The sequence below is a fragment of the Lactuca sativa genome, chromosome 3 (assembly GCF_002870075.4).
Source record: "Lactuca sativa cultivar Salinas chromosome 3, Lsat_Salinas_v11, whole genome shotgun sequence".
NCBI lineage: Eukaryota > Viridiplantae > Streptophyta > Magnoliopsida > Asterales > Asteraceae > Lactuca > Lactuca sativa.
The window spans coordinates 22,344,624-22,358,870 of NC_056625.2; the positions used below are offsets into that span (position 1 = coordinate 22,344,624).

The 14,247-nt window shown below is 32.8% G+C and overlaps 1 pseudogene; it reads left to right on the plus strand.

Annotated features, from left to right (window-relative positions):
• The first annotated feature begins 9,525 nt into the window (after positions 1 to 9,525).
• Positions 9,526 to 14,247, plus strand: LOC111907321 (uncharacterized; annotated as a pseudogene).

Below are 14,247 nucleotides of genomic sequence, written 5' to 3' on the forward strand. Positions count from 1 at the left end.
GGACGAAGGGTATGAAGGTATTTTATAAAGTGAAATTTGGGTAGAAAACAATATATGTGGGGTTGTTTTAATTGGAAAAAGTGCAGAAATTTTCAAAATTAGTTGGCCTGTATTTTCAAGAGATGCGTATGCAGTTGGTTGATCAATACAATTTCCTTTTATCGTTATTTTTTTTTTATTTTATTTTTTTTAATATTTTCTTCTATTAACTATGACTAAATGACAGAAGCAGACAACCTTTGAACTGACATGAAAAACCACAAGTTATTAAATATTTCATCACGAATGAAGTTAACAAATTAATCACGAATGAAGTTAACAAATTATAACCGGTGCTAGTATATATACCAACTCATTTATAAAATGGTCAAGAAGGATACACATACTTACCAACTCATTAACGAGGGTATATAAAGCAATTGTTCGTATGTAACTTCATTTTATTTCCATAGTAGTATTTAATAACACTTTTTTTCTCTATAAATATATAAACTATAATTAATTAGTTCTTGTAATATGTTTTGAAGATGGTTAGATATAAATTTTTCTTACTCTTATTAATTTAAGATTTTTATGAAAATCTGATATTGTTAGGAAATTATACGACACTTATCAAGAATCAAGAACAGATCTGATGTCATTTGTCAAACTTTGATGACATTGTTAGGAAGTAATGCGGATAACACACGATACCAAAAGCATACAAAAACACATTATTTACATTGTTCGGTCAATGTGACCTACGTCTACAGACAGGAAGAGAGTATTCTTATTCATAGAGTTCTAAACAGATATTATAAGTACAACTAACAGAGAATCACATACTCAATAAGGATACAAGAATAAAAGATACAAAGATCAAGACCAATGAATGACTTAGGAGACATTCTTATTTATATACTAGGGATTAGACCTAAAACTCTAATAGATTAAGCCCATCAATCCATAGGTACATGAAAGGTGTCAACCAATCAAATTTTGACATACATCTGCTTCTAGAACCTTCAACCATCAGATACATTGCAATGGCACCAACCATGCACATGATGGCGCATCATGTACCACTACTAGCGCATCAAGTTCCATGATGACACACAAAGTGCCATGATGGCGCATCAGGTGTCATTAAGTGGCACACATTATCACTTGGTGGCACATCTTGTACATGACACTTCTTCTGATACTCCGGTCTTCTGTCAGATGCTCTATTTCGAGGTGTGCCATCATATTCGAGTAGTATCATCATATTCAAGAGTGTCATCATATTAAGATGCTCTATTGAATTGTCAAATGCTCCAACTCTCGTTTCAAGTCTTCGAGTCTTTAGTCACATTTAACATATATGTTTGTTTTTCGGTTAGTACATAAAAAATCTCATTGACTTCTTACACAATGTAATATTTAATAATAACAACATGATATCGTTTTGCCATTTTTTTAGGGTCTTAGCTTCATGCTCTTTTTTGGATAACAAATACATTAAAACCAGTTAGACCACTCTAGCAACGGACTACCGAGACGCAAATAACAAAGAGATTAATAGTTTTGGATTTTAATGAGTTCGTCCAAACTTATTTATATTTTTGGTTCCTAAACGCTAACCACTTGAAGGAATGTTGATCGTAAGAGTCAAAGAAATCTCCAACTTTATCCATTTTGTCTTCAATCACCTATTGGTTTCAAAGCCTCAAATGGATCATTTGCAATGACCAAAGCTTTTCCTTTATCTTTGTTTCAACCTTGGAAGTCAATTAGAAGATCTTCAAAAGCATCACCAATAGGACTATGATCCCACTAACCCGTAATTTTAGCCCGTAATTGTTGATCAATCTGACAGGAGCCAAAGACATTCTCTGAATTCTCTAGGATAAAATTACAAATGGAACATGGGGAGGATAAAATGTCTATGCTAATTTTGTCCATGTTCATCCCTAATGGAAAATCATTATGACTTAACGCCACCAGAATATGTTAACCTTAACTAGGCTCCAATAATTCTTATTCATTTCATGATTAAAGAACCTCAAATATATGAGTCATTTATGGACATTCAAGTCGAGTTTACTGCAAAATCCCCAATAATGTGAAGAATTCGATCATATTTGTCCAATTGGTTTGAAATAACAAGTTCACTCAAAATATTTTGCAAATCCAACATCTCATTTAAATCGAACTCTCGATCTGATGGGTCTTCTCTAATTCTAAGTACATGCTGAATTTGTAACATGTTTTGTCACCATACAACCTTGATAATTGTCTAACACATGGAGTCTAAGGAATATCAGGTTAAGATTTGAGTCTCAATATATCTTTATTCCTATAAATCGGTTTGTATATTGACAAGTCTTCCATTTAATAGTGATTTTGTGTTTAAACTTGTAATTGAGATGTCATTACACGAATCAATAATAATCTTCCATAGAGTGATACCTTCTAGAATGAACTAAATTGATATCTCTATTATTTTTGTAGATTGATTTAATAACCTCCACCTATTTGGATTCTTTTTTCATGGAGGAATGTTGACTTCTATTTAGCAAGAAGGACCCACTTGGTCTCAAAAGTCTCTTAATACCAAAAACCCATTTTCTTGAAAGGACAAGACTCTATTTTCTCCAATAAAACTTCTTAGTAGGCTCTTCAGCACCCCCAAAATAATTTTCTTTTAATAGTCTCAAGAGTTTGGAGAACATTTTAGGTGCTTTGAAAGAAGAGAATCGGTTCCTTGATGGGATTTAATGTTGATGTAAACTGAAAATCATATATGTTTACGCTTCCGAGCTTGTGAGAAGTATTGAATATTATTTGGAATTCTACAAAGATCCTAATGTTGTTTTTCTGATTTAATTAAAAACTTATTTGATTAAGTTAGTAAAAAATTAGGTTAACTCAATGAGATTGTTTTGGTTAAATAATTTGGTAAAATAGAATTGGCAAAGCTTATTTGTAATTTTCAATACCAACTTAGATAGAACACTTATTAAATAACTAGATTTTGATTAATTGTATAATTAAAAGAGTCGCAACAGAACTGAAATGTCTTTTAATATTGAATTATCGTTAATTAAGTTATTTTATGCATTTTTATTATTCCATTATTTATTTTTATAATTACACCCATCCCCTTTAATTTTGTGTTTGAACTAGTAATTGTGTCCGACACAAACAAGCGTTGACTTTTAGACCGTGTCTCTGTAGATTCGACCCCTAGGGGTTATTATCAGGTTGGTCTACTTTTACAACTTTATCAATCAGTCCTCTGATATGATTGGTTTGTCGGCATACTCTAGCAATCTACCCAGTACAAAATAAATGACATATAGTGGCATACATTTTTAATTGTATATTGTATTTATGCCAATATATTATGCTTTTAGTGGCATATATTATATATGCCACTACAAAAATTAATAGGTTTAGTGACACTTAACACTTTATGCCACTAATGTTGATATTTATTAGTGACACAATAATTTTAAATGTCACTTAAAATTTATAAATTTTGTGTCATATACTTATTATATGTCACTAAATATTTTACAGTTAACTACCTAGTTTTTTTATGTCACTGTAGATTTTACTTCGACAATTCTAAAAGAGGGAAAAATTTGAAAGAGGGAAAATTATGAAAGAGGTAAAAATTGTAATATAAGTGAAAGAGAGAAAGAGATTAATCGACATTCTCTCACTGAATTCGTATGTCATGCTCTCTCGTCAGCCCTGCTCTTCCCTCGTCAACCTTACTCTGACTTCGTCTTCCCTCCTACATTGCCTCGAAATTAAGGTACAAATCTATTATGTGTTTAGGTATTTGGCTCCACCTTTGTAATGTCTGATTGATTTCATTATTATGCATCTTTGTGTACAAAATCCATTAAAATACTTAGTTTGCATCATTATTTCTTTAGAAGAATCCCTTCATTGATGCTTATATTTCCTGATTTTCGATGCTTAAGTGCATGAAAACTAGTTTCCTATTTATCAATAATTATTTGGTTGTGGTTATTAGTGTCCAAGTCTCATTTTTCTTTGTTGATTTTTAGTCATAATGTCTCTCATAGGTCTGATCGATGCTTTTATTTCATTTTGTAATTCATCATATAATTTTAATCAACGATCACTAAGGCCCTGTGGTAATCCATCATGTGTAGTTGAGGAATTTAGAGAAATTGGTATGGATTTCTTTCTTTTATTATCTTTCTCTATAATCTACATACTCTTTTTAATTTCATTTGTATAAGCTTGCTTCTTCTCAAATAAATATGTAACTTTAGATGTATATGTTGGGTTTTGTGTACTATAACACTCTTATGGTGCACATACAACCCTAATAGCTTTGGATCTAAGTTTTCTCTAGTTATACATGCAATAAATTTTCCAAAGCATGAATCCTACAACTAGCATACAATTTTGACATATAAATCATAAAATCAAGTTAAAAGAATAGCTCTTTATTGTAGCTTGTAGTTTTGGCCTTTCAAGAGCTTAGCACCTCAAGTGTGATGCCTCAAATGGTTCACAAACACCATGAACAAAGAAGAACTTTGAGAGAGAGGCTAGACACTCGAAAATCAGCTATATCTCTTCCTAGAAGACTTAGGGGGCCAATTTTAGGCTAAGGGATAATACATATATAGTGTAGGATTCTAAGGGTCATGTGTAAACCCTAATCTATACACATAGGCTTATGATCCATAACTCATGTGGACTAACTCTTCATGGACTCTTTCATAAACTTAGTCCATCATGGATCAATAACTTAAACCATATGTATCACTAATTTACATAATTAGTCCCTGTTAATTTAATTAGTCTCTTTTGATCACTAAATTAATTCCAAATTAATTTTTGATTAATACTAATTAAATATTATGATTTCTCAATTAATATATTATACTTATAATATATTAGTAAATCATAAATAACCTCTTTCTCAAATATTCATCCTATCAGATTGTTCTGGTGAAGGCAACCTAAATGGACCATGCTACTCTCGGGTCAAGTACATACCAATTATAGTTATGGGATTAGACACCTAATCCATCAACCTCCCACTTGGATAAGTCTAATAACTATTACTACAGGTACGACTTCAAAACCCGACTAGCAATCATAGCTCTCAAAAGTCGTTGTCGAACTCTGACCTAGTCAATGCCGCGTCCATTAGATAAGGAATCATATACTCCTCCATTCTACAAGATAATGTATGAACTGAGACATGGATTATAATCATTCTCTCTGTTCATGTATTGTTTCCCGATTTCCGATTTATGACAACTGACTAATTGAACAAATCAAATCAGTCCAGGCTTGGCCAAGCACTTAAGGTTGTCATCACTAAATCATTGAGGGGCCTACAGATATCACTTTTATCCCTCTTAGGGTAAAAGGAACGGATAAACTTCGACTCATATGCGTGCTCTATTTACTCATCAAATCACACACAGCAATACGTTTTATAACACCAAGTTACTGGTGCGTTTTCATCTCATCAATGTGCAACCGACTTGTAAACTGTAACTCATATCTCTTCGTTTCAAGATTATAAGATATTATCGTCTCACAATCACTCGTGATAAAATCCATGAAGTGATTCAGATGAGTGTGGGTTTAATCCAATACTCAAATCTTATTATAGGAGTACTCATGAATACTGCAGCAAACTTGTGTTATGTCTAATATTTTAGACAATCTACAAACGGATTCATGACAATCTTGCCTCAATACCTACTTCCAAAGTATGATCGACTGTGGATGGTTTGAATAATCTTATTATTCGGGAATTCAAAACATGCGAAGTGAAACACAAGAATAATCAAATCCAATATGGTCTCAAAAATTTTGAATATAAATAAAAAGCCTTTTATTTAATCACCATATCAATTACACATTATTCATTATATAATGTTTCAACTGATCAACTTAATACTTGAATTAAAACAATAGCCATCCCATGCTCCAAGCATGCACACTATGTTTACCTATGGTCCTTACTTTGTGAAATAGATCAATTGTAAACGTTTCCAATGACACTCATTTCACAATTCCAAATCCTTATCATAAGTGTAAGAATACTAAGTCCTTGCCATTTACTACCAATTACAAACTTTCCATTGGAGATTCTTACAAAAGAATTCCATAGATATGAAGTCTCATATTCAAAGCACATTCCTTTGAACATCCTTCTTGCATAAAAGTTTCTAACTTACTCATAGATTCTTGATATCCAACTCCCATTATGGAAATTTTTTCCATAATTGTCATATGACTATCCATTCTTAATAGAATCCTATCTATTCAAAATCATATCAATATGGTCCATTCATTACTATACTTCCAACTGTCATTAAGAAACCAATCCTTAACGAACCTCAGATCGTCCTTGACAGTTGTTTAATAACTTTAGTCATATCCGGTTCTAGTCATTTTTCCCTATTAATGCCATAGGCATTTGGAACATTAGAATAGGAGAATATTATATCACATGCAATCGATCCTATATCCGAAGCATATGGGACACGATTCATAATGTCTTACATAAAGACCTGATACTTTACTAGTCCCTTGCTATAACATTTCCATATATAGAATTTCCTTATGTCGAATCTTTTCAACATAACATTCATATATGTCCTTGAGTAAATTTGATTAAAATCTCAATCTAAATTTTTTGAATTGAAATGAAGTATAAGTTCCTCTCCCTTAATTATAGCAAAACAACTTTTCAAACCCTGCAAGTTTGCGAATTGAAACTTTTGTTTTCTATAATTAGCATTGCTAACTCGCAACAATTACCATAATAATTATACTCCCACTAGCATGATAATTAGTATCTTACTAGCATAACACTTATTCTCCCACTAGCTTTGACATGTACCCAGAAATAAGTTGGACTTCTAGAAATCAATACTTGTTGACTTTCTTACCAAAGTTCATATTGCGGATACAAGATGCTTCGATCTAGGCTTCTCAAACTCATACACCTTTCCTTAGATAGCTCACATGTGTGTCTAAACAATTTTAGAACTTACATCAATAAGTCTCAAATGTTTAGACGTTTTGCCATTTCTCAGAATTCGAACTATGAAGAGGGATGTCGTAATCATAATCAAATTTGAGAATGCAAATATCACAATTGCTAACTCTTTAAAATCTACTTAGTGAAAGTGTTTCCTCACAATCATTTTCATGAACCGGAGAGAAACCTTATGACACTTAGACTTTATGGTGTATGTGTTCCTATCCATGTGAAACTGCCATTTCCAACCATTATCATTAGATAAGGTCTATGGCAGATTCAAACTCATATGGACTAAACTTGTTCAATCTAAATTTCTTGCCACTTGGCTATATAAGGGCCTACCATGTCTTCCAAGTTGTTAAGCAGCTCATCCTTACTGATTAATGAACTTTCACTGATCAAGGTGCTTTGCCTTATGCAAACAATTAAGAACTCATAGAACTCACATGTATAGTTAACTTTAACTGGAATGAGCACAGAACCAAGAATATGTCAACACAATATGTTACAAACCTCAAGTCACGTGCTAGTGTTAAAGAATAGGTTTACTCTTGATTAGTTCTTGAACTTTTCAAGATCTTTTAAGATTCCCACTGACTTCTTGACATATAATAATCTCTTGTCAAGAACATTCATTGACAAACAAATATTCAAGAGCTAGTGCGGTTTCTTATCAAGATTAACACTTCACTCAATTGGTCTCAGTTGGTCTTTGTCTTATCTAAAAAATCACAACTACCAATCTCAAATGTGCAAGAGCAAGAAAAAATTTCTACTCCACATTTTATGATTTGTTATAAACCTACTTGGTATATGTCACGCATAACTCTAAGACTCGATTTTGGAACGAAGTATGACTCACCTTCTTGATTTAACCATTTCAACAATTCACGATTCCTCTTCTTAGCCATACAAATGCACTAAGGTATCCTTAGAGGATCAATTGTGACATGGTTCCATAATCATAAAGATGATCATAAAACACGATACTAAAGTACTTTCGTTTCCTTTCAGATTTGAGAAACTTTTATCTTTCTGCCTAATAGATTTTTCTTATTCGTTCTGCTATACATTGAAACCTTTTCAATGACTCAAAATTACACTTAAACTTGTAAGCATAACCATATTTACGAAGCTTTTAGTAAATCATGAAAAATAGTCTTATCGTTATTTGTGGTGGTCCTGACCAGTGCACAACCAAGTGTACCCGATCCCCTAGTCCTTCACTTGACTCACATATACATGTGAACAAGGAATTAGTCTTAATTTCCCAAAGATGAAAGTTCTCATTCATCATACAATACAAGTCGCATGATTCCAAGTTTCTATCCAATTGAAACTTGGATGATGAGAATCTTTCCTTATTTGGTAAAGACAAAATTGCAAAAATGGTCCCTGCGGTATGCAAATTTTTGGGGTTTTAGTGCAAACCCCGAGTTTTTTGGATTCATGGTCTTTTTGGAGTGGTTTGTATGTGAAAATAGTCCCTTCGAAATTTGAAATGACTATAATACCCTTGGGGTATTTATTTTTCATTTTTCTTTCATTTTTTTAAATTTAATATTTATTTATTTATTTTAACAATTAAAAAAATAATAAAGAACCCACCTCTCTCTCTCTGTCTCTCTCTCTCGTGTTCTTCCAAAAAACACACACCAACACCTTCACCCCTACCTTTGTGAGCCTTTTTCATCCAGGTAAAATATTTAAATATCAAAGGCACTCGATTTTTACTCTCTGTTGCATATGTTTGTGTTTATATTAGAGTCGGTATCTTGATTTCTCTTCTTTATTACATAATAACTTGAAATGGGTGGTGTTACGCAACTCGTGAGCTACTAGGTCTAATGTTTTCTTTCAACTTTGAATGCATTATGTTTGAAATTAGACACTTTCAGTTTTGTGAAGGTATATTTCTTTCAGATGTTTCATCGAGCACCTGGAGTGCATTGTTCTCCTCCTTCGTTTTCTGATTTATTTATTAGGAGTTATCACCATTGGAAGCATACAATTCCAATTTTTTGTCCAGAGACATCCAATTCAGAAAATAGATGAACATGTATAGAGATAGGAATACGAAATTAAGGAGCTGAAATTAAAATAAGGGAAAATTGTAAGAGACTTGGATACAGGCATGACGAATCATAGGTGCTCTGCATATCCATTATCATTCCCTTCACCTGATACCACTCCTCACATTCTTGTGCTTCCTAGTCGTCTACCAATCCTCCCACGATCCTTCCAGAAAAGGTAATTTTGCATTGTAAATCGATTGTAGCGGTAGAAGGTGGTCGTGGTGGCTGGAATCACTGTGGCAACAGTAGATGGCGACTGTAGTGGTGGCCGGAGGTTGCTCCGGTTGCCTTTCTTGTTTCGTTCTTGCTTCTACTCAGCGGGGATGATGAGAGGGAAGAACGAGGGGCGATGTCAGATAGTAGAAGGTCGGATTAGGGGCGTTCCAACAGTCATAACGGTGGTGGGTGGTGAAGTTGGTTTTGCTAACGATGGGTGGCAGCTCTGCTTCCCGGTTATTTTGGCATACGATGGTTCACGACGAGAAGGAAGGGGAAAGTTGCAATATTGATGGCAGTGGAGGTGGGTTAATATGGTGGTGGCAGTCGATGAGTTCACAGCCAACTCTTCCTCTCTTCATTGCATAGATTCGAAGGGGTGTTTGGAGAGAGAGAGAGAGATGTCCTCTATTATTTTTTAATTATTAAAATAAATAAATAAATAAATATTAAATTAAAAAATGAAAATAAATACCCTAAGGGTATTATAGTCATTTCAATTTTCGGAGGGACTATTTTCACATACAAACCACTCTAAAAGGACCATGAATCCAAAAAACTCACGGTTTGGACTAAAATCCCAAAAATTTGAATACCACAGGGACCATTTTTGCAATTTTGTCTTTGGTAAATTTAGACACTACCACAAACGAAAGAATCAAATCCATATTGTTAAAAATAGAAACATACCAACATCAATTTTCACAAATGCAATTGCAAGGAAATATAAATAAGATAAAATCAAAATTTTATTCTATATTTATAAAACGTGGAAAACTTGTCCTTACAATGCAAATACATATGAAAGCTATGTTTCTAAATATTCCAAAGCAATCTACCAGAACTCCTAAGCAGCATCTCAAAAATCTGATCATCGAACCATGCGATCGGAATCCACTTCTTCATGACCAGACACATCATGCTTTTTCCGTTAAACTTCCTTTTCTTTTTCCGATCCTACAAAACATCAAAATGTAATCTTATCACATCATGTATTAACAATCTAGAAATAGGAACTTAATAGAGTTAGATAGTGGACTTACCTGAAGCAAAGTCAAATATTTTGACTTTACCATCCTTGTGGTCCTTTAGGTAGATACGACAGCTTCGCAACCAATGCTCCTTATCTTGGCAATAGAAACATATGGACTCTTTAGGAATGGTACACGGGACAATCTCAGACTTAGCCTTTCCCTTTCCCTTTCCCTTTCCCTTAGGAAGAGAAATATTTTCTGGACTTCCAATGTTTCCAATGTCAATATCCATGGAAGTTTGGGAAGTAGATCTTCCAATCAAATTTGCTTTACCAGTGCACCAAATCATTGTCGATTCAACAACAATTAGCAAATAGGTAAGATCAATAAGGGTCACGTCGTGATCTATCACATAGTAGTCCTTAACAAGCTCACTATATGAGTTAGGAAGTGATTGAAGAACCAAGTCAACAGCCAGCTTCCTCGACACAACGACTCCTAACATTCCCAGCCTGTCAATGTGTGACTTCATCTCCAAGACATGTGCACACACAAACCTTCCATCTTGGTAGCCAATAGGGATTGAGTGACCTTGAAGTTTTCAAGTCTTTGAACTTGTGGGTCAAGGAGAACTATTGGAGGAGGTGGAGGAAGTAAAGTTCCACTACAACACGAAGAAGGGATTAATCTTTCCCCTTGATTCTCTTGTGGAATATCATCTTTATAAAGAAAGCTTTTTTTCAAAAGGGTAAGGTAGACCATAGTTGTCAGAACTAGACATCTACAAGGGCGAAATTCAAGTTAGTTGATTTAAGTCCTTAATATAACACCCAACATGAAATATTAAGGCTAGGACCCAACACAATATTCTATAATTCGGAAGAGGGATGTCGTAATCCAATTGTAAAATATTTGAAGGTAGGTAAATAACGATTTGCCAATTGTAAAATATTTGAAGGTAAGTTTTAAATGAATTGAAATTCCTAGATTCTTTGAGATTCATTAAACTTTTCAATGACATGTTTAATCTCGATTATGCCCTTCAAGTTTGTGACTGGGATGCTTAGGATCACAAACAAGGTGTGAATAACCATGCAAATTAGTTTGGTACTCTCGAATTCATTTATCACCTAATCAATGTGTCGGTTAACCACACACGCTCCATTGGTCTATGACAAACTACAAGCTACGCATTTCCATCCTTTATTGGTCCCATATTAGTGTGTCAGTTAACCACACACGCTCCACTAACGACTAATAAGGTGCAAAGTGCAATTTCATGGGTTAGCATCAAATTCACATTTTTCCTAAGTAACTAAGATTGGGAATTTATAAAAGTATTTAGTTACTTGGTATTTCATTATACTTTTAATAAGAATTAATGTCATATCCTACTAACGTTAAAACCAACCTTTTACTTATATATATATATATATATATATATATATATATATATATATATATATATATATATATATATATAATATTATACTTTTAATTTTATATAGTATAAGGGTGTATTTTAAACATTTAAAATACTAGGTGGTTTAATCTTTTAATTAAACTAGACTTTTAATTTAACTAAAATCAAACCAGATCACTATGGATTTATTAATACTCTTTTAATTAAACACTTTAATCAATTTAATAAAGTCCATAAGGTGTAATTGAACTATTCAAAACATTTAGGTTATTAAAAATTCAAAATTAAAACTATTTAATTAATTTTTAAGTTATGAACCCAAGAGTTGCATCTTTTGAAACCTTTCAATTACTAGATGTTTTAGAATTCAATATTTCAAATTAAAACTTTTCAAATTCCAAAACTTGAGGGCAAGTTTTAAAACTCTTCAAAACTCTTCATTTCCATAACTTATGAGTTTAATGTTATTTTAATGGATGAGACTTTTCATGTTCAATAACTTGAGGACAAGTTATGGAACTCATTAACAATTTTTTAGATCAACTCGTCGAGCCAGGCTTTGGACTCGGCAGGTTCAGCCTGGCAGGAGGCCTTTTTCAGTTTGCTTCAACTTTGACCAATGAACAACGCAACTATATAACAGAAAACTACCCATGGCTCTGATACCATTGTTGGGTTTTGTGTGCTATAACACTCTTATGGTGCACATACAACCCTAATATCTTTGGATCTAAGTTTTCTCTAGTTATACATGCAATAAAATTTCCAAAGCATGAAGCCTACAACTAGCATACAATTTTGACATATAAATCATAAAATCAAGTTAGAAGAATACCTTTTATTGTAGCTTGTAGTTTTAGCCTTTCAAGAGCTTAGCACCTCAAGTGTAATGCCTCAAATAGTTCACAAACACCATGAATACTTAGGGGGGCAATTTTAGGCTAAGGGATAACACATATATAGTATAGGATTCCAAGGGTCGTGTGTAAAACCTAATCCATACACATAGGCTTATGATCCATAACTCATGTGGACTAACTCTTCATGGACTCTTGCATAAACTTAGTTCATCATGGATCAATAACCCAAACCATATGTATCACTAATTTACATAATTAGTCTCTTTTGATCACTAAATTAATTCCAAATTAATTCTTGATCAATACTAATTAAATATTATGATTTCTCAATTAATATATTATACTTATAATATATTAGTAAATCATAAATAGCATTTTCTCAAATATCCATCATATCAGATTGTTCTGGTGAAGGCAACCCAAATGGACCATGCTACTCTCGGGTCAAGTACATACCAATTATAGTTATGGGCATAGAAACCTAATCCAACAGTATATCAAGTGTTTGATGAAATGTCTTAATGAGCATTTTTTGTCATCAGTTTAGATTGATGTGTTTGCAAGATGATTGATTGACTGAAGCGTTTTTGGTAATCAAAGTAGGAGTAAAACTAATTCTATCGTCTTAGTTTTTTAGTTTCAAGTATGCTACAAAAAAGCCATCTCATTAGAAGAATATGCATGTTACTTCAATTACATTAATCCTTTATCACCATATAAAACCTGGACAAATAAGCAGCCATGCAATGATAAAACAAAAGCTCCGGTGAATCAGTTTAAGTCCCAAGTTTTAATGTCACTTCTAAAAGAGTTGAAGCAACTTTTGTTGTTAGTGACCATGTTGACTGTAGTAGAAATATTCAGGTAGCTGTTCTTTTATTTAAAAAATCTTTTTGCTTTCAAATTTATTCTTGATTTGGGTTTCTTGCAACATAATGTTTATAGGCTCTTTGTAACATATCGAGATCGGGTGATTTGCCTGGAGAGAAGTCTCAGCATCAACCATGTATGTATTTTTGCAGTTGATGATCTTGAATATCAGGTCATTCATAACATTTATAATTTATTATAACATAATTTATGTTTTTAAAGTTGGAATAATGCATTGAACATGTTAAAGGTGAGAACATGCTCTATTTCCTTAACGTCTTGGCATGGGGGCTTTCATGATTGCTCTTGAAAGCATATGTAACAGGTAAAAATAAATAATAGTCAACAAAATAAATTAAATCCTAAATTTATGTTTATTGCATCACGATTTATGTTATGAACATCGATGTAGTATTCACCACAAGCATGTGGAGCATACATCGTTTAGAAAACCAAATCGTTCAGAGTCCATATTAAAGCAACTTCTTAATGAAGTTCATAAAGATATTATTAAATCACACAACTTTGAAACTTTGTACATTATTAGGGACAATCCTTCAGTTGATGTCAAGGGCACAATACAGTGGAATTTATCAAATTACAAAAGGTTAAATTGGATTAGTCAATCCATTAACTTTTTTCTTTTATTTTTTTGTTTTTATATCAGGCTAGATATCCATGGTTTTTGATATTGACAAGGACAAGTATTTTTAGAATAAAAAAGAATCACACAGATTATCCGGCTATCTTACATGCCAAAAGAAGCAAGTGTTATTGTTCTTCTAGTACTTTATATACTAATTCTTGA